Source organism: Dreissena polymorpha, chromosome 14 (assembly GCF_020536995.1).
Source record: "Dreissena polymorpha isolate Duluth1 chromosome 14, UMN_Dpol_1.0, whole genome shotgun sequence".
NCBI classification, from domain to species: domain Eukaryota; kingdom Metazoa; phylum Mollusca; class Bivalvia; order Myida; family Dreissenidae; genus Dreissena; species Dreissena polymorpha.
This window is the reverse complement of record NC_068368.1, coordinates 17,971,785-17,994,206: the sequence shown is the minus strand read 5'-3', so window position 1 is coordinate 17,994,206 and position 22,422 is coordinate 17,971,785.

Below are 22,422 nucleotides of genomic sequence, written 5' to 3'. Positions count from 1 at the left end.
CACTACGGAACCGCTTGAAAAATCACCTTCTAACTAAGATATTAATAAGTTCATGTAGTGTAACGGTTATCAATAAAGCAATAAACCGTGTAATCGCTGTCGTCTTGTAAAACTGAAGAAAATACGCGTTAACCAAAACTCGAACAGCAAAAGTCTGCGCTATTGTTAGAAAAACCACAAAATAAATATAATTTGATTATGTTTTGTTTTTATACAAAACCAGAAAGTTTAACCGGTTCGCGTATTTGCTCAGTCCCTGTGATATTTTATTATTTCCTAGTCCCTGTGATCAGTTATTAATTAAAAGAATTAGCTTTGCATTATTGGCAATAAATGTTGTAGTAAATGTAATAGGCACAAATGCAGTACTTATTTACACTAATTTACCCAAAAAAATCACCACTATGCAAGATATTATGACAAAAAAAATTATATACATTGATCCGTAAAATAACTTCTCCTCCCATAAGCGAAAAAAACATATTACATACGAGTCGCCGCACTTCAGTGCGACGCCAATTACAGAGTGTTTGTCCTGGTGCTATGTGTGTGCATTTTATTACAAGCGTTGATAAAAGTAAACACTCACCGTATTGCCTGTTGCTATTAATCGATTTTCAGAATCCAAATATATCCAAGTAGATAAATACTCTATATGTGTCTTAGTGCTTTCTTACGCTCAAGGCGAACAATATCTCGGAGTTAACAGAATTATTTTGTTTAGTTGTAAAACTTTTTATGCCCCCGAAGGAGGGCATATAGTGATCACACTGCCCGTCTGTCTTTCCGTCACACTTTTGCGTTTAGGTTTCGAAAAATGCTCATAATTTCTATGTCGCTTCAGATGTAACCTTCATATTTGGTATGCATGTGTATATGGACAAGGCCTTTCCTTAATCACACAATATTTGACCCCTTTTACCTTGACCTTGAACTTAGGGTCCGCGTTTAGGTTTCGAAATCTTCGTTTAGGTTTCGAAATCTTCGTTTAGGTTTCGAAAAAGCGTTTTTCGGGGGCATACGTCTACCGATGGAGACAGCGCTGGTTGTTATGGAAATCAAACACTTAATAACGCAATATAAGCGTGTTTGGTAGAAAAGAAATTCGACAACTGGGCAGTTAGCAATGATGAAAAACTTATGCAGAGATTCACACTTCGGAACTCGTGTTGGATTTGCTGTGACAGTTGAAATCATCGATAATTATGAAGGTAATTGCTAAATTAATGTATTAATATAACGAAGCTGTGCGTTTTTGATTCATTTGTATTCTATATTAGTTTTTTCTCATAATGTAATAGATCAGTTCCCAATTAGCTTAAATAAGTATTAGGAATGACGTCAGCCTTAAAAATATAGAAATTTGGACGCCCATCCATAAACCTATGCAGACTTTGTTTAAAGTTGTTGTAATTAATTCATACCTTTTCATGTAAAATAAGCATAACAACAAGAAACAAAATAATGCAAGATTCCAAACGCCCCCCAACCCCTCCACCACAAACATTAACTACAGTGACTATTATTAAATCAATTCACGATCCTTATATTACACATCAAAGGTAAAATTATAAACTTTATGTCGATTTAAATAAATAGATATGGTAATAGAAATTTCGAATGTTCGATTGGAAGGTTATTTGTGATTATAATAAGCTCGGCTGTTTTCGGAGAAAACCCGAGGTATTGTCATAGCCAGCAAGTCGTTTCGTGTCGTCCGCCGTCCGCCGGCGTCGTGCTAAAACCTTGACATTTTGCTCTAAAATCAAAGAGCTGCCACCTACAACTTTGAAACTTTATATGTAGATGCACCTTGATGAGTTCTACTCGCCACACCCATTTTTGGGTCGCTAGGTCAAAGGTCAAGGTCACTGTGACCTCTAAAAATATAATCTGACAAGCTTTCATTTATTACAAAATGCACCCGCAACCGAGCGTTGGCACCCGTTATGCGGTGCTCTTGTTTGATTTATTTCTAGATTTATAGGTAAAACATGACCAAGAGAGCGCCCAGTGTTATCTCACACTGCAACATCTAAGTATTCGCGTCCGCTAGAACGACCATCTTGATTTTTTTATCCGTATTCGAAACCGTCTGGTACCAGCAGCTATATGACATATTTGGGATCCAGCTTAGAAATATCCTCCATATTGCCGACGTCAAAAAATCGCAAACACGTTGCGAAATTTATACGTACCATTCCGCATCCGTTTTCGTTTTAAAACTTTTGGTTTGAAACGTCCAGATGCACGCGCAGTGCCAGCATGACGCCTCGATTATTATGTCAACCACAAAGGTCAGGTAATAAAACATATAGTAATGTCAGCAAAAAGGTCTGGTAACACCATTAGCAATATCAACAACAAAAGTATGGTAATACGATTGATACCAGCAAGGTCCGGAAACACAATTGTCAACATCATCAATCAAAATGCTTGCACCCTTTGCTCCAATGCAAATAGCCAAGTCAACCATGTCAATAACAAGAGCTTGTTTACTTTATTGACATCAAAGTTAACCACAAAGGTCTGATTACATAATTGAAAGAACCGTAAGTAACAAAGCTTCGGTCAACCATATCGTCGATCATGTCGGTGCAAAAGGCCTGTTTACACTGTTGGCAACTATCTCAAACACAAATGTCTTGTAACAGTATTTACACAATCGTCTATATATATTTGGTCTTTGACCGCTTTTCGGAACATGATATAAGGCAGTAATGCTTGATAAGGCAAAACATGGGCTGAAATAATAACTTTTACATAGAACTGCTGATAAGGATACAACGTTGTAAAACATTTTAAATATGAGACAAGGACTTTACTCTCGAAGTGTGTGAATCATTTCGAACTTTGTTGAGTTAACAATTTAAAACAAAATTAGAAAACAAATATAGCAACGCATTTCTTAGATTATGTTGTTTTTTTATGTCGATTGGGTATGATGTTTTTTAAATTAATTAAGTGGATGTTAATTTACAATCATTTAATGGGTTTATGGGAGTTAAACTTTTTATTACAATTTAATGCTGGACAGTTTATAAATGTTGCACATATGTGCCACCCATTGAATGTGTTGATTTTGTTTACGTGATGTAACCTTTTACATGAAATTGGATGGTTTGAGACTGTAAAAAACTCAACATGATTAGTTTGCAAGCCAATCCATCAACAACTTTTCCAGTAATATGGTTGAAATTTGGGTAAATATTGAGAAAATAGTTTTACCAACAGTCACTACGAACCTTCTGGTTCTGAATGAACAAAACTCAAGCAGTTACAAAATCATGAATGTTCAGACGCGACTATTTGAATAGTTTATACTTATTTAATTTATATCTGGACATGTAAAGATAACAATTTAAAGCTCGACAATTCTGATATACGCTCATTCAAAACAGCATGATTGTAAATACGCGTCTTTCTATATGAACAACCGTCTATGTAAACATTCCAGTGTGGCGTCAATAAAAATACTGTTTTCTTTCGTAAAGACAACCTTTAACTCTAACTGTTTATATTTGCTGTCTCTAAAGTATAAACTCTGACTGTTTATATTTGCTGTCTCTAAAGACGTTGATATTTCGTCAGCACAGTATTTTTAGCGTGGCTGGATTCCGTGCATTCTGAATTCGAATATTATCGTCACCGTACGTGTGAGCTGCCCATTCATCATTTAAATAGTTAAATGTTGTGCTGTTCGCCAAAGTGCAAAGCAATCAAAACTCTCGTATTTCTAATACACGCCCGGTAAACCAACTTATGAATCCCCAATAGGGACACGCTTAAAATCATAAGTTGTACTTCCGGGGATACAAACATTAACAGGAAAACTGCCAAAATGGAGCCTCAAGAGGTGAGTCGTTTTGATTGTTCACATATATCCTCTACTTGGATACCTTTTCTCCCAAAAAGCTCAATGCTATTCGACCGCACACACATAATTATTTCTTAATACCACATTTATATAGCGCCCTTTTCATACTCGAGATGTGCGTTCAAAGGCGCTTTACAGTTATTCCCTGATCACTGGGTCATAAGTCGTCCGTTAACATCTTGGCGCAGTATGCAGCCACGGCACATTGGCTTATTTCCTTCACATGTACCCATTTATACACCTGGATGGAGAGGAGCAGATGTGGGATAAATTTCTTGCTCAAGGAAATTCCAGTGGTCAGGGCGGGATTCGAACCCAGAACCTCTCGATCCCTACGCCAGCGTCCTACCATTAGACCACTGCTCCCACAATTGTGGTAAATGTGTACTGACTATAGATTATTCTTTTGAATCCGTCCCGAAATTGTTGTTGTTTTTCTTTTTATCGAGTGCACCGGGATTGTCTCCCATATGGCCATCGCCCCCAGAAAGACGTGTTAGTTGGTTACGAGGGATAGTGCAAGATACAGGAGACATCCCGTTCCAGAGGTGACCCTGGGTCTTTTAGTGCCCGGTGTATAGCACCTAGTACACTGCACCTCGGTTTAACGTCTCATGCGAAAGACGATTTAGTAGGTTAGGTGCAGCGGGGGATCGAACCAGCGATCTCTGGATTGTGAAACCAGTGTGTTACCACTAGACCACGGATCCGCTACTCCGTCCCGAAATCGCTTTCCTAGTGGTGACCTAGATAGACAATGTGGTTAGCATTTCGCATTTTCATCGAAATTCTTACTCGTAACAGTCGGACAGTGTATCCATTCTGTTATATTTTGAACATTTCATATTGCCAGCGACATCAGAATCTTCTCTTTGTCGCAAATCGTTTTGGAACGGCCACAATTCACCAAAATCTAATAGGGATACATAAGTGGTATTGGGATACATAAGTTGTATTCGTAGTCAACATATCTCTTGCTCGTGTGACTTACTTTGGGGTTCGAGTTCAGAAAGAAATTACGGTTATTAGGTCTACTCGTATATTCTGATACTATCAGTGATGGTTACACCATCATTATTACTGCTGAAATTAGTTGATGGTTTGATATGTCATTCAAAATTTGTTCGTTAAAATCAATGACAATAAAATTAAAAATTAATAATTGCGTTATAAATAGGCTGCAGTTACTCCACTTTTATGATTAGCAAAGCTCGAGAACCAGTCACTCAACGCTATATAAATTAGCGCTGTGTGGTCGTATAATTTTCAAAAAGTTACTTCCCTTGTAAGTAAAATTGCCTCTTCAAGTGAATGTTTGATGATACCGGACCTCGACAAATTTTATCGGAAATGTCTGAGACCCGATGTCTTTCGCATGGGTTGGTAATAGTTCTTCTTGAATGCTCTGAGCTTTTATGAGTACATACGTACAGCTCATAGTTCTTCTGGTCAAAGGAAAAAACAATGTAAAAAAATATGTCTCACGTATGTCTATAAAACCGAGTTAAATCAACCTAATACATTGTTACAAACACAATAACTGTTACAATCGACATCAAATTGCGTGTATTTTGTTGAGAAATGCTCAAAACATAAACTTGATAACAAATCGTTTGTGGCGGAAGTTGTGAATTGTCGATTAGAGCAAAGCGAAAGAAAGGGTTACACTCCACAAATTGTTTTCACCGTAGCTGGTCTTATGGTAGCAGTTGAAAATGTATTGTGTATAACAGTGTAGTTTGAATTAGGACACATTCTTATGACTGTATTCTCGCTGCGATCGGATAAGTGGCATGTTCCATTAGTACATGGAATAAACAAGTTGTTATTAAAATAAAGATACAATGATAACTTTTACTATTTTACTAATGAATTAGGGTTGGAAAAACTATTATTTAAAAACATAAATAATTTAATTCAAGGTGACTGTGTAAAGTATGGGAATAATAATAATAAAAAAGTGCTGACAAATTATAATTGTTTAAGTCGTAAGACATAATTAAACATATTAACTGCGTTTAATTCCAATGATTAACTTTACAGCTTACGCAAAAAGTGTTGCTTGGACAACAGTCAATTAATGACACACGCCTGCAATTGTCAATAATAAAAAAAACAAATCAGTTTTCTTTAAAAGTGCTCCCTCAATGGATATTTGATTAACAGTCTGAACAAGTGTCATAAGCATGCCACTCAATTCGGGCATCTTATCTTTTAGAACATTTAGTGCTGCAAACAGGCACACATAAGTCGCTTATTTAGGGGAGTAACTGGCCACTGATCATAAACAAAGAGTTTTATATACAGAAATGTTCATCTGGGTCTGTAGATTATGGTATGAGATTTCATTTGTTCGAAAAGTGCTGGAGGGCTTCAACATCCAAGATTGCGTCCAAGATGGCCGCTAAAAGTGTCCTACTCAGTGTATACATTACAACTTTTTTTTATGTGGGGAAAATTGCTATCCTCCTTCTAAATCGACATTAAATGAAAGGGGTGTGTATCTTAAATGCTTTTTTTACCTATTACCATGTAATGGAATGCATTTTTGTGCATATTTTACTGAAAATCAGCAACAACTGCTCCAATTTTGGGGGCAAAGTCTAATATCTTTATGTATAATTATCGAGTATTTGATTAAAATTTACTTAAATTCAGGTAAAATTAATAAGTGTATTAATATCCTATCCTATTAATAAAACAAATGAAAAAGAAAACTTTATGGTCAAGAATACGATATCATTAAATAATATTTTCATTGATGAATGGATTTGTAACTGTACTTTCGTTTGATACATTGTGTTAATTAATAGCTTAACACTTAAATTATGATTTTATACCAGTAATATGTTATCCATTTAAATAAAATTATATACCATTTTTATGAACTGAGTCAACTTTAAACTCTGAAAGCTATGACAACTATGATAATATAAAGAATTATTTGATTTTAGATACTAAACATTTGTTGAGTTACTCCCCTTTGATATAAATTTACCATACACATAAAAGTTAGCAGACACCAATGTCAAACTTGTTTTGTCATTTTCACAGTTTTCATTTCCATGTACATCTAATATGGTTAGTATTTAACATGTTTATTCATTGTTCTTTTATAGATTTTAATTGATTAAACATTTTCTCAAACATCATCACAAGGAAATTTGTCTGCAATGTCATTGATGTTATTCATCACATATATTTACTAAAATCCGTTTGAATACATGCAAAAGTGGTGTGCGTGAAAATTTGAAACCCTAACATGAAACCTACACTGTCTTTTGTATTTAATAAGAGGTGCTAATATTTGTTTTTCCAAAACTTGAGTAGTACTCGGATAGGTACTAGTAAGCGGACATTGTTTTCACTCATTTTATTATCTTGTAAATTAACTTATTTGATTTTTTTATATTTTTTTCTGTTGATGAATTATTGTGTATGCCTAATATATGTTAATTTCTGCCTATTCTAAACTATTGTTTGGAATATATTAATAGGTTTCGACAAAAGAACTTCATCAGCCAAGAGAATGCCACAGTCTTCGGGAAAGAAAACATGGCTACATCTGGAGAGAGCTTAAAATCTACTATGACTGCAAAGTAAGAAAGAATGTATTGTTAATTGTAATTCTGTTGATCCATTATTACAGTCATTTATTAAAGAGGTTTGTGTGTACTCAAAAGTTAGATATAAATGTACTTACAATGAGAACAGAGGCAGGTTATAATTATTATTAAATCAAAGATGATTTTTGTTTGCAAAAAAAATGAAGCACAGGAGTGTACTGAAGACATATATGACAACCATGTGGTGATCCAGGTCTGGTATGACAATGATAATGATGTTCATAAATATCATAGATTGATGAAATAATGCATATTGTCACTTTTAACCTGAACGTGTTTTTTAAATAAACCTTGTAAAATTCTACTTGCAAATTATCTGATAACCTCTGTACTTATTTTATTATGCTTGCAAAAACTGTGCATATTTGTTTTAAATGAGACACTTCATACATATATATCAGCACATGTAATTTAATCATGAATAAGGCACAATTCTAATATTGGGAGATAAATCTCCAAGTATAAACATGCTTGACATTGATGTCAATAGATGCTACAAAGTGGTTTATTTCTGCAAAATTCTACACATCCATGTTCTTAACAAGATATTGTTCCCAAACAGTCGATACTTACAGATAATTCTTACTCACTTTAAGACCAAAACCGTCGGTGGATACCGTAATTCTGACAAGTAAACACAGATGAGAAGCTATTTATCATACGTGATATGGAGAGTCCTCAGTTAATCTGCACTAATCGGAGCAAATTATCAGCTACATTTGTTCGAGTGGACATAAACCAACGCGTTTATATTGTAATCTAAGAGTGCTCAGTTTAAAATTTATTATAGGGCGGTTAAATGCATTGAAACTTTTTTCAGCACATTTGTCGCAATGATATTTCGGACAACGTCACTAGGTCAGATTTAAATAAAAGGGCTTGTGAAAACTCTAGAAGAAACATGTGTTACACAATCTTCATGAAACGTACCCAGAACATGTGTTTTATGATATATCAGCAGAGTGTTTGGAAACGATTTTTGTTCGTTAAAAACATGGCTGTCTGCGGGAGAGGGGTAGCAGCTGTTATAACATGGGTATAGTCAAACCTTGTGACACTCTAGAAGTCTGATATTTTGCAAAATCATTATGAGACTTGCATAGAACCTTTTTTTCAAATGATATATCAGCATAGTTTGGAAATGGCCCTTGTCCTTTTAAAAACATGGCCGCCGTTGGGTAGGGCAGTTGGCTATAGTGAAACAAGGAGGTGAGGCAGTTGTTCGAGGCTAAAGTGATATATTGTGGACGCACTAGAAGACAATCATCATTAATTTCAATCAGAACATTTTTTAATGATATCTCGGCTGAGTTTGTAAATGATTCCGGTCTGGTTTTTCTTCTTTTGCGTCTGGGAAACAATGTAAACAGTTAAAAACACATATCATTTTGTATAATGATCATTAAACTTGCTCAGAACATTAGTTCATATGATTTCGAGGTCGAGTATGAAATAAGTTCAGGTCCATTAAAAATTTAAAAAAACACGCTTAGCGGTTCTACTGACCTATTGTGAAGACAGCGATGTTTCAACAAAAGGGATTAAATGTGCGAAAGCGACTCTTTGCGGATAATGGAGCGTGTCTGTCAATATCGTCAATACTATGCGTATCCTTGGAAATTTATGAAATTCTACGCTGGATTATAGTGTGCAATCGATAATTGACGGGCGTAAAATCGGATGATTGATAACGATAGCAAAAGTGGCAAATACGCGGTTATTTTCGGGCACTATTTTTTTCAGATATATTTTTTTTACAAGACGAAAAAAAGTAGGATCGGGACCAAAATCGTAGGTAGGGTCGGGTAACCCGAAACACATCTTTTTTTTTGTTTGGCCTAGTTGAAACTTCTATATCTTCAAACACTAACTCTATATATCGCAAAGTGTAAGATATTGCTACTGCAATAAATGGTGAAGCCATTATGGACAGATTGGCAAGTGTTCCAAATGGTGATCTTGTAGCCTTTGAGGCTCGATATCATAGAAAAAAGGTTGTTTGACTAAATACTACCAGTGTAATACTTATGCATTCTCCGGGCTGACACCCAATAAGGCCACTTATGAAAACCAAACAATTTCTTACACAATAATTGATGAGATAAGTAAAAATGAATTTGAGCATTCTATTGTTGTTGATAAAAAGGCGTTCTTCTTTCCTACATTAAAAAACGTTTTGTTGAAATTGCTGAATCAGAAGGATGTTCAAATGATGCAAACTCTTATAAAAGTTCCAATTTGAAAAGGTTGTTTGAAAAATTACGGCCAGAGGTATCCTTTATTCATCAGCATGAAAAGCCTGACATTGTTTGTTCGTCTAGTTTGACTATTAATGATGCTATCAGAAAGTCAAAGGAGATGGAACAGGTCATTCAAGATGACAATGAGTGTTCATACGATGAACAACCAGAGTCAGAGGACGACACAGATGAAGCTGGAGTTCATAAGACTATGGGTATTTTGAGAAGACGAATTATAGAGAATACTCCTAAATTTGATGACTTCTTTTACGCCCCAGAAGAAATCAAATTGTCAGACCAGAAGCAGTTTGTGGAGCCTCTTCTTTACAAGGCAGTGTGTTGGTTACATGACAAAAATGCTACAAGGAAGCTTCTGAGAGGACCATTATAAGATGTCTAGCTGTTGCGTGTGACCTAACTACACTTGTCACGTAAAGCCCATACCCTAAACACCTGGGCTTAGGGATACACCTCAACAACGAGTTTGGCAGCCGCCATCTGATTGAAGATATGTACTTTCTTGTTTATTCAATCTCATATCCAGATATTCGGTTATTCTTGACATCAGCAGCCCAACAGAACATTGCATCACACAAAATAACAGACTCTGGTGGTAATGTACCAGACAATATACTACCTAGAGATCAAAATTGGGGAAGCTTGTAGTGGCAGTTGCTGACAACTGGAATCTGAATGAGCGAACAGTTGATGGTAAAAGGACGACTCATGTGATGACAAGCGTGTTGGTCAGCAGTGCGCCAGCCGAGTCAACGAGGATTCCACGACTTCCGAAAGCAACAAGTAGGACGTTTGACAGTCAGTCATTTCCTGGTTTACAGGAGTAGTTTTTCAGTGTTTGTAACTTGAAAACATAATTTGTTATTTGCATCATTTGTATAAGTAAATACAGTGTAAACCTCATAATTTACAACATTTGTAAATAACGTTTATGAGTCTGTATCAAGCACTAATACCTGGTTAGATTTGATTGTTGAATAAATATGATACATGGAACACTGCATAGCTGTTCTTTACATTTGCCTTGATAAGTCTTAAAGTTTTTATTAAAGATTAAAAGCAAACTTATTAAACTTGATGGTTATAATGCCAAATGACTTCCACGAACCAGGAAAATGGCCACATAGCGTATGTAGACTTGGTTACCATGGTAACCAACACAATTTTAGGCATTTACTTTTGTTTAAAATGAAGCTTGTAAATGTGGCTATATAATAAAGAGGTTAGTTATCACAGCAAATGTAAAGCATTTGAATTAAAAAAGAAAATGTCAATACTCAAATTTCGTTTATTTTTCCATTTTGGCCATGAAATGACCTTGACCTTGACCTTTGGTGACCTTGGTGATCTGTTTGGTAGAAGCCCTATATCAATGGATTACTTCTATCAGATATTAAAGTCAGTACATATAGGTGTTCAATAGACGTATTCAATTCATCTTTATTAGTAATTGAATCATAAAACGGCGGTCATCTTGGACGCCATCTTGGATTTCTAAGCCTTCAAGCACTTTCCAGAAAAACGACATCTTGTTCTGAAATCTACAGACCCTGACGAACATTTTTGTATATTAAACCGTCTGTTTATGAGTTGTGACCAGTTAGATGTTATAAAGCTTAACAAATTTGCAGCAATAATTGTCGCTAATCCGATGTTGTTGCGTAATGTTATTTTTACTATCAGATAAAGATTGTCATGGAGTGGCGGTTCTACCATTTCACAATGATATTTACATCTTGTTTTTTTAATGAAAACATTACAATTTATAGTTTTAGTTTTTTAGGTTTTTAAGCGATATATAAATATATATATATATATTTATTTTTTTAAGCGTACTTCTATTGCTATTCGCTACGTGGTAATATGCTTTTATAAAATGTCGTTTTTGTTTCTAGGGTTATTATTTATTACTAAAAATGAAATGATAAATCAACTTGTTTTTCTATGTACTTGATAAACTTATAAAACGCTATGCATTTACTTATTATAAAAGTTATTATATAATCCATCGATATATTTTATTGATAATCTGATTAACAATAATTCCGTCATTGCACAGGTATGTTACCTAACTACTGAAAGATCGTATGTGTTCATCACGTTGTTTTACTCTGTTATTTTTCGTTATTTACGCTCTGTTATTTTTCGTTATTTACGCTTTTTTCGTGCAATCCCGATATATTTCCGAATATATTTGAAAAGCGAGAACATTGTTTAGTATAGTTTCTCACAATCTTCGTTAACAGCGTGGTCATAGAAAGAAAAACAAGATAAAATCAGTTTTAAAAATGTATTGTTTGAGTCATATACTCATTTAAATATTATGCGTGAACATAAACACAATAAAAAAGTTGTTGTGAGCACTAAACTAGTCAACAATATATGTATTTTTGAAGGTAGTCGTACATAATGAAAATGACAACAATATATGAATACTTTATATATAACAAGAGACTCGATTAAACAGCACATGAAACAAACACGTGTGAGATCAATATTTGATCGACAATTACCACATTTTGAATATCCTAAGGAACTGATTATGCTTTCTATTTTGATGAAAAATATATGACTAGTTCACAACAATTGGATTTGAGCAAACAAATAGGAGATCAATAAAACCACATTATAATTATGTACTGACAAAAATGAATACATATATATGCAGTAAACTATGATAACATGAGAAGATATCTTAAAACACGTATTAATGAATACTTAACACATTTAGACTTGAGCAATCAATTATGAGATCAGTATCTTAAATACCTTAAGCACTAACAATTATGAAAATTATGCAGTAAATTATGAATACAAGATAAAACACTTACTAATGACTAGATAACACACTTGGACTTGAGCAATAAATTATGAGATCAGTATCTTAAATTCGTTAAGCACCAATTATGGAAACGTAATATGAAGTTTATTCAATAGAAATATAATGATCAATGACGTGTTTCTATAAATTAAGATGAAACTCTTTATGACCATAGAAGAAAATAACTACACAAAATATGTACAAGACAAATGTGTATTTGAAAATACATGAATGAAAAATGTTAAAGCAAAAAGTGAGGTCTTTGTGGGTCCGGAAGTAACGTCAGGCACGGGCTCATCGCAATGCATCATCGTCATCGTGCGCAGTTTGTATCGGAAACAATTGTCCTCATTTTGTATTCCTATTTCGTAGCGTTTGTTGAAATCTTCCAATTTGCCATTAAGGAACGCAATCTGGTCACAAGCCCTCTGGAAACGCCGCTCGGATTCGTACAATTGAGCGTACATGTAAAACTCCTCCAATCCCATCTTAAAAACTTAAAAATTAAGAAGTTTCCGCCTGTTTTTCCTAAAATAAAGCGAGAGTTTTATACCACCGTCTTGTTCAATATTCGTTTGGCAATATTCTTTTGGGAACTTGTACACACACGTTTTCAGAAATTAGGAGTAAATACCTTGCCAGAGTTAGCACACGACATTTCGAAGTTATATCTTCGGATTGAGTAAAATTGGCTCTGTCTGCGACGCGATTAAATCGGGCAACGTTCCAACTAAAAATGCCGGTGTACTGGCGGTTCCTTTGATGGAATCGACGGGTACAAATGCGGTGTATTGGCGGTGCCAATGATGCAATCGACGGGCACTGAGTGTTGACTTGTTATTACGTATTGGCGGCAAAGGAAAGCGTACGAGAATCTTTCAAGTCCGTAAGAAGATGTAACTTGAAACTAAATCATGCGCACGAAGACATAATAGCGGCAAACTTTAAAGAAAGAGACGTAACAGCGGTTTAGCCGACGGAATTTGAAAAGTCATTGTGCTACATTGTACCACAGTTGTTGAAAGTGTGTAGACGTTTAATTATGTGATGGCGACAAAGGAAAGGGAACGAGAATCTTTCCTGTCTTTAGAACAATTTAACTTATGTTGGTGTGATAGGTGTTTTGGAGAGATTTTTATCATTTGATTAGTGTCACTGATGAGAATGTAATGATAAACAGACAATAATAACAAGCGAAGAATATATATATATATATATATATATATATATATATATATATATATATATATATATATATATATATATATACTGGCATTTCCCCAGGAATTTGGTCAGGCACAGCGGCAGGCGGTTGGTGTCGATTTCTTTATATACTTTCTAAATGTTATAAATCAAAATCCACACTACTTTGGAGCAACTAAAAACAACATTTCTTTTAATATTTATGTATTTGTCCTCAGTTCATTTCATTCAAGTCATATAGTTTAATATTAAATAACAACCTAAATAAACAGAAAGCAAAAAAAATGATTGAAAAAAATTCTGTGACCCATGGAAAATCTTGCTTCCAACTACTGGTCGTTTATTAGATTGTATTGTCATGCACAAAGACTAAAGAAAAAATCGTTGCAGGTATATAGCAAATTCCGTAAATATAAAAGAAACTATATATATATTGGATCTGAATATATTAAATGTTGGTACTGTTAAGTTATAGTCGCCTTTAAGAAAATAGTGTGAACACATTTTAAATAGTCGGGAGCAATCAAATAAGACGTTTGATTCCAATTAATTGTATTTATAACTTAAATTATGCACAACAGCAACACACATCAGTTACGGGTCATTTTTAAAGCAAGTTCTTTATACTTTTTTTTATTTTCTGCAATAGTCGTTAACAATTACAATATTTAAAAGATCGCCGTGGCGTAGTGGATATGGTGTCCGCCTAGCGATCGGGAGGTCACGAGTTCGAACCCCACTGGGGGCGTTCCTTCGATCTCCCCCAACGGACACCAAGTACTGGTTCTAGTTCCAGAAAACGGACTCGAGAGCGTTTATATAAGCCTACGTCTGTCGATGCAATCGAGCTAAAATAAATAGGTTTAAACTAATTAAAATAAAACAAACAAACAATTTGAGCATATCTTTCATTGCTCTTACTCCACATGTACCGGTAATAATAGATCATTATCGACCATTATTAGGGGACAAACACCATAATTGATCCCCATGAACGACCCGTAAATCGTTCATACGTGTTATCTAAGCCCCGTATGCTTACACCGCTGATAAGAGCGTGCATGTTTTGATTGAACTTTGGCCGAATGCAGTCAGCACTCGGATTAGAGCTTGCAAGCGCTTGTGAAAATTTCAAGTGCACGCATTTTAGCCCGCTGGGCTAAAATCGCCTGGAGAAATCCCTGATTATATATATCAATATATGAATATATGGGTTTCGAATATATATAAGGATACAAAGTACACTTCACTGAATGGGTTGTTTTATATAAATCAATGTTCTTAAAACATGCTTAAGTGTTTTACTTTAGGTTATAATTTATAATAATTTCTATCTCAGAATTCAATGAATTACACTCAATATCAAAGTTATAATTCTTATGTTAAGAAGTGAATTCTTAATGTATGTCTAACCTTATTAAAGTGTCTGATGATTAAATCATATCAATTGAAAGTCATACAACTTATGTTACTTATCAGTGATATATTTTTGTAATTTCTATCAATTCCTAGTTTTCATAATTCTTATAATCCATGCATTACACTTTTGTTATTTTCTATTTTGTATATGGCTAAAGGCAATTGTATGCTTTAGAGCTAATCAATGTTGCTGCTGTAGATGCTGTATTATAATTTCCCTTACGGCTGATATAAGGGACGTCGTTCCTTTTGTTTCTTACAAAAGTCTGTTGTCTGACCGCTTTTCATATACAATTAACATAAGTATTAATTAAAATTTGAACAAATTGTATAGAAAATTTCTGTCCATTTAAAAGAAATGTTTAATATTTGAAAATAAACTTTCTTAAAAACATAAATTGTATGTTCGGAGAAAAGCATAGGTTAACCGTTTATTGGTTGTTGTAAACACACCGCGTGCGTTCCTTTAATTTTTCTTTTGGTTTATAAAAAATGTTCCATATGCAAACATGTTGACATTTGCATTTACGGTTGACGTGTTTGAAACTTTTATTCAAATTTTTCTTCTGCGAGCACACCATATCATGTAAGTTATCTTAATTTGCTCATTTTAGATATATTGACGATCTATTTGTGTTAATTCATGCCAGAAAATAGTTTATGTCGTTAATTTTATCAATAAAGTAGCGCCCGGAATCCAGGCGGTAAAATTTCTATGGTAAATCGTCTTACCAGTTGCAACTCCCAGCGACCCGGAGGGTCAATATAGCTGGGAGTTGTATTATTGGAACTAGGGATGGTAAATTTGTCCACTAATCCTAGTTTGGATGTGGTATCCGCCTATCGATAGGGGGTTGCTGGCTCCATGTCCACACGTAGTTGCAATAATACAACTCCTAGCTAAATTGACCCTCCGGGTCGCTGGGAAAAAAATGACAGATACTCATGCTCTGTTTGTGGTCAAGAATTCAAAGAAAGGTAGATTTGCTCAAGACATGAGCCGAGTATGCACTTCCATGCAAAGCCTTTTAAATGTAGAGACTGCAGTAAAACTGTTAAACATGAATACCAACAGAACATTTATGTAGGGAAGAATCATGGAAAGGATGACTCATTTGAATGTGACAAATGTCAGAAAAGGTTTCAAATAAAGTGCAATTTCCAAATTCATCAGAAGGCTTGCAACAACTAGAACAACAGAAGAGTAATGTGTGAAATTTGTATCAAAACGTTCAAAAATTAATCATCGCTTCGCACGCATGTGGCAGTAATTTACAGGGCCAGAACCTACAAATGTGAAGTTTGTGATACAGCCTTCAAACGAAAAGACCATTTCAACTTGAAAACAAAAAGCCATCAAAGACATCTATAAAGTAATTAAAGTTGTAAAATTCAAAATTCGTTCCACAATTTCTAATTATCCAAGTTTCTTGTTGTTAAAACTGTTTTATGTTTCATTATTTTTGTCAATGAAGATAGGTCGTTGCCAATTCTAACATGTAATTGAAATTATAAGCATGTTTACTTCTTATTTAAAAAGTCATCTTTGTCCAGGTATGTCTATAATGTGGTCTGTTTTCTTAATTCTAAAAAAGGATCTAAATTGTTTTTCAAATAAAATGTTAATTGATTGTAATTGATTAAGATCAGTGCAATTGCAGCTTTAAAGATGTTTTCCATAAAATAAATGGTCTTACATTTTTTTGTTGGTACCACTTAACCGGTATTGAACTTTTTTTCACAAGTGTAACCCTATGTTAAAAACTATGTGTTTTTTTGTAAAAAAACCACTTCGAAACTTTATGTACACGTGTCTTTTTATGACAGGATTATCAGTTTACATTATCTTTCAAATATTTTAGTTTAATTGTTTGATTGAAAACAATGAATATCTTTGATATATGTATGGAAATTTATAACTTTCAACAGCGCACAAGTTTATCCTTTAAAGTGATATTATGGGCATCTAACAGTTTATAGGTGTCTATCGCAACTGTTGTTTATTTTTGGTATTTTCACTTCATATACACTTATATTTGTTAATGCTGCATCAACATACTAAAACAATATCCCGGAAAGAAAAAAAATAATGCATTTAAAAATCAACCGTACTTTCGTTTGACAACTGGTCATGCATATACGATGTGAACCTAAATTTAGTTTGAGTGCAAATTCGTTCATACGACACAAAGACACAATTGTGTTTTAAGGATAATTTCGCCTTACGGGACTGGGTGGGTCACGTAAGATATCCAATATAAAATATATTTTTATAAACAACTGGTAGCAAGATGAGTTGCAGATAATTGGTCAGTAACCACATTTTAACTAACTATTTTGACCTGTTAATTCTTTTCAGCTCAATTAAACAGTGAAAAATGCCCATAATATCACTTTAACAAAATATCCTTTTTAATAGGAAAGTGCAGAAAAATGGAAATGCATTTTACCTTGGTTTTTCAATTTCTTTAATGTTAAAACTGTTACATGTGAGTCATACACATGTTGCAATGTGATATGTAATTTTATGTTTTAAACGGTACATTTCAATACACAAGTCAATATATGAACTTATCTTACTTTATTATAACAGAAATATGTCATGTAAATGCATATATCAAGTTATTGAATGTTGTATTAGATTTCTAATATGTTAAGGGTTTACACAGATGTTTCGCTAGAAATAACTATTTTTTTTATGGAATATGTGTAAATATTTATGAAGATTTTCGTCTAAAATTTCCTACGCCAGAATCCATTGAAAAACGTTTTTTTATCATCAAGATTTGCCCTATGAATAGTTGACATTTTAGAAGGATGAATATCATACCATTCCAGTTGGAAGTTCCCTTGCATGTTTACATTTTATTAAGTGATCACATTGTGTACAAAAGTTATAATTTAATAACACTCAAAAAGAGTTTAACTAGTTCATTTACACATGTATGTTCGTATCACTTAAGTCTTAAATATTGCGTTTTTTTATGCATTTCACCTTTTGTGACCAACCTTTTGCCATGTGTAAACACTCTTTAACTCACATATCCTAAACCAGTGGACCATATTAATGCACCTGCACAGGAATGATCCTTTTGTGGATCCATACAAATTTTATCTAAGAAGTTCTGGTCGTCCACTGCTAAAGCAGGTTACTAGAGCAAAAATTGCTCTTTGAAAACATGTTGTTTTTTTTCAAATGACATCTGCGGAACACCAAAGTTTTTATGGATTAGTTGAGTGATGTGAGGGCCATCATGGCCCTGTGTTTTTGTGTTCATCTTTGAATTGATTGTGCATTAAGTATTTGTTTTGTGATTAATCTTGTGATCATTGTATTGCTCAGGCAGAGCTTCTTTGTGATAATTACTGTGCATTAAGTATTTGATTTGGGATAAATCTTGGGATAATTATATTGCTCAGGCAGAGCTTCTGTGTGAAAATTACCTTGCTCAAGAAGAGCATTTATGTGATAATATTGCTCAGGATTGTAAATTCTTAACGCATAATAGAAGGCCATACAATTAAGGCTTAACCAAGTTATTAAGTTAAACAGGCTCATGATTTTAAACGCAGTTTTTTTTCTTTAAATATTGTAACAATGCACTAAACGAATAAATTATCAAATATTCACAATATTTTTCGCTAAGTGTTGAATTGATTATAAAATTGACATAAAGTGAAATTTAAATCTTTAAAAAAAGAATTAAAAAAAATATGAATGTACCAAATGTGGCCATTAAAGTCATATGTAGCAGAGCCGTGCTTTTGCATCATAGTAATGATCCCTGATACAAAGTTCTTAAATTAAGTTCATTTGTTGTTAATCAGTTTTAAAGCAAGAAAACACAAGCTGTTTAGGTTACATTTGTGAAAATTGTTGGGTTGAATGATAGGTATGCTTTTTATACGCCCGTTTATACACCTTGGCGGCGGGCGGGCGAGCGGCGTCCACAGCAGTTTCCGCTCTCTAATTCAAATAGTTTTCAGCCGATCTTCACCAAACTTGGTCAGAAGTTTTATCTAGACAACATCTAGGTTAAGTTCTCATATGGGTTATGCCGGGTCAAAAACTAGGTCACAGGGTCACTTAGTGCATTTCAAGCATTTAGCATGTTTTCCGCTCTCTAATTGAAGTTGTTTTTATCCGATCTTCACCAAACTTGGTCAGAAGTTGTATCTGGACAATATTTAGGTCGACTTCGAATATGGGTCATGTCGGATCAAAATCTAGGTCACAGGGTCACTTAGTGCATTTCAAGCATTTAGCATGGTGTCCGCTCTGTAATAGAAGTAGTTTTCATCCGATAATCACCATACTTGGTCAGAAGTTGTATCTAGACAATGTCTAGGTCAAGTTCGAATATGGGTCATGCAGGGCCAAAAACTAGGTCACATGGTCACTAAGTGCATTTCAAGCATTTAGCATGGTGTCCGCTCTCTCATTGAAGTAGTTTTCATCCGATCTTCACCAAAGTTGGTCACAAGTTGTGTCTAGACAATATCTAGGTCAAGTTCAAATATGAGTCATGGTAAAGTTATCAAGTTGTCCAAAACCTTCAAACGGGCGTATCTTGTGACGGTTTGGCACTCTTGTTTATTCTTCAGACAGAGGACAACAGACACAAATACCCAAAATAATGACATATCAAACCATCAACTAATAATTTCAGCAGTAATAATGATGGTGTAACAATCACTGAAAGTATCAAAATATACGTATAGACCTAATAACCGTAATTTCTTTCTGAACAGCAATATAACTCGACCCCAAAGTAATTCACACGAGCAAGAGATATGTTGACTACGAATACAACTTATGTATCCCAATACCACTTATGTATCCCTATTATATTTTGGTGGATTGTGGCCGTTCCAAAACGATTTGTGACAAAGGAGAAGATTCTGATGTCGCTGGCAATATGAAATGTTCAAAATATAACAAAATGGATACACTGTCCGACTGTTACGAGTAAGAATTTCGATGAAAAAGCGAAATGCTAGCCACATTGTCTATCTAGGTCACCACTAGGAAAGCGATTTCGGGACGGATTCAAAAGAATAATCTATATTCAGTACAAATTTACCTTAAATAATGTGTGTGCGGTCGAATAGAATTGAGCTTTTTGGAAGAAAAGGTCTCCAAGTAGAGAATATATGTGAATAATCAAAACGACTCACCTCTTGAGGCTCCATTTTGGCAATTTTCCTGTCAATTTAATAAAATTATGTATCCACGGAAGTACAACTTATGATTTTAAGCCTATCCCTATTGGGGATGCATAAGTTGGTTTACCAGGCTTGTATTAGGATTGCAAATAGAAACACGTCAGAGCAAACTTAAAAAAAAGAATCAAAAGAGGCGTCTATTAAATTATAATTGACGTGTTTGTGAAATGAGAATGTTATAAGCTAAGCAACATTTATAAAGGATAATGCCATTTCGCAGCTTGCCTTCTAGCAAAATACAGCGTTATAATTTAAGCAAAAGTTCTCATGATTTTTTCTGTATACGCTGCCTCACGACAAGGAAGTTATTCGGTCTGTCAGAAACCTGGAATACAATAAAATGGATCACTTCATGATAAATGTGTGTTTTAAGCGAAAAATATTTTTCTCTTGTTTTGCTACAAAAAGAGAAAAGTACTCAGGTGATGGTGATATCTAAAAATAGACCACCACTCAGGTGATGTCTTATAATTGACCAGTCGCCAAATTATCGATCGCTCCACCCACATAGTCACGTGGTCTAGTGATTAGAAAACTCCGACAAGCAAATCGCAATTATAGCGCATTACGTGAGTGAAATACTATACTTGTAACGATGTATCGTGCTCTTTTTATTAAAGCCGCACACTAAACTAAACTGCTTTGTACAACTTTAATACAATCATAAATGCTTTAGAGAGAAATGGCGTAATCAAAATAAATGAGTTAACTATCAGAAACGTTTCTTATACATATTATAGGAAGTTGATGAAAAATCAGTGGTTAAAATGAGCATTTATTTCATATTGATTTTGAACTTGTATTAAAACCGTCTGGCAGTGAATCCGGTTGCTATTCATATATAATTTTGAAAATATTTTTATTAAATGCAAATGACACATCCATGTCATGATGGGTTTTTTGTTTATTAAAAATGTTTAGATCTTTGTTTTATTGTGTTATTTTTAAAAATACACCGATTTTTTTAATTTAGATATAAATTAAATTTTGATTGTAACCATAATATAATACAGGCCTAATTTCGTGGTTTCATTAACAGATCTTGTATGCATTTTATTTCATTTATGTTTAATGGGAACCTGCTACATTTCACTATCGAAAACTGAAATTTTGGTATTACGGTGCTGTTCACGAACATTCGAATTGAATACATTTAGCATATTATGCATTTGTTTATTTATAGCAAGATGGCCCTTACATGTTAATTGCAATTTTCACATTTCTCCCCGTATCAATATATGTTGTATAAGAAATGTTGTTGTTGTTGTTGTATTATAAGCCTTACATTTTACACTTGAAGTCGCTTTGAGCTAGCTAAGCCGCGTTGAAATCAACTTTTTGTTGTTTTAACTTTAGTTAAAACAATATTTAAGTTAACAATTTGTAATGATTTCCATTGTTTATGATCCACAGAAAATAAATATATAATTTGAAATCATTTAAGTAATTAAATATTTCTTTTCTTGTGTACAGTACCTAACAATGCCTTAATGTTCATTCATTCTGAGATCCACGCAACATACTGTCATTTATTAATCATCGACAATTACGCTGAGATTAATAAGCACGTGTGGCAATTATTATGTTGCCCAAATTGCTTATTAATATTGTGCATCAAACGGTATAACACGTTTTATAGAACACACAACTAGTGTGGTTACACTCATAATACACTATTTATTGTGTTTGTTTTCTCATTACTCGTTCATATGTTCAAGAAATAAAGATAAAATAATAACCTTTTATAAAGTATGTATAGCACCTACAATTTTGAATAATGATCGAACAGTAATGATCATGCACTTGATATAAAGTCTGTGTAAACTCTTAAAAATTACGTCCATTCCATATGTACGATACGCTTTGTTTGTCGGACAAAATGGCGACCAGATAAGCGTTGCTGAGGGGTGTGTGAAAAATCGATATCTGATTGGCTGATCGAAGAATGTGGGCGGAGCGATCGATACTTTGGCGACTGGTCAATTGACCACC